The following is a 976-nucleotide window of genomic DNA, read 5'->3' on the forward strand; positions in this document are numbered from 1 at the left end:
ACTTTTTTTTTTTTCATTTTTTTCATGGTATCTCAATCACTCTAATTCACCCTAGCATTGGTAACAACTTGAATCGTGGGCCCCACCTAGTTTTTCATTATGATCCCGCTAGTTTTCGTACCTTTGCCAATTTATATTGACAAAAAGGGGTAGAATTATTTTGTAGTTCACACTACATATACATATGGATCATTATGTAAGGGGGAGTGGTTTTCATTGTGAGATGAAGTATTGACTAAGGGGGAGTGATACATATCATCGTAGTATTATTGTCAAAGTTGTGATACAATTGAACTTTGATGTTGTGTAATAATATTATGACACTGTATAAAAATAATTGAGAACATATGTTTTCTTATTGTTATGGATACGGATCTTCAACAACTATGATGCTGAGTTGAACTCGTTCAGAGTCACTAGAGTACTTGGAGTGACGAAGAATTCAAGGAATGTTGAAGAACCAAGGAAATCAAGCATTTGGATGAGAAGCTACAAAGTTTATTTATTTTCTAATCCATACGTATTGATAGTTTTTTTACTAAAATTGACAAAGGGGAAGATTGTTAGGGAACTGCTCGGTCGAACTCGCAAGCGTTGCTATCCCAAGCTTGTTTGTCAAGTTTAGTTGTCAAAACTATAAGTCTTGATTTCAAGTCTACTTATAGCTATGTCTCGGATTAGGATAGAATGTGTAGTTGAGATTTAGGCTTCACGGTGTTCATCGATAAAAGACGAAGAACTACTAAGGGGAGCTTGTAGAACTTCAACAAAAAGGTATGTGGAGACTTGAACTCATCTATCACTCAGAAGTCTATTCTGTTCTATCTCGTATTGAGACGAAGTCGTATAGCTATATAGACTTCGCATTATACACAGTTGATATTTCGAGCTGAGGTTAACTCACTTATATCTTTCTCGAAATATGTGTTGGAAAGCTTTTTGATTTAACCACGTTCATCGTTATTCTTGAAGAAAG

The sequence above is a fragment of the Papaver somniferum genome, unplaced genomic scaffold, assembly GCF_003573695.1.
Source record: "Papaver somniferum cultivar HN1 unplaced genomic scaffold, ASM357369v1 unplaced-scaffold_132, whole genome shotgun sequence".
In the NCBI taxonomy this organism is placed as follows: domain Eukaryota; kingdom Viridiplantae; phylum Streptophyta; class Magnoliopsida; order Ranunculales; family Papaveraceae; genus Papaver; species Papaver somniferum.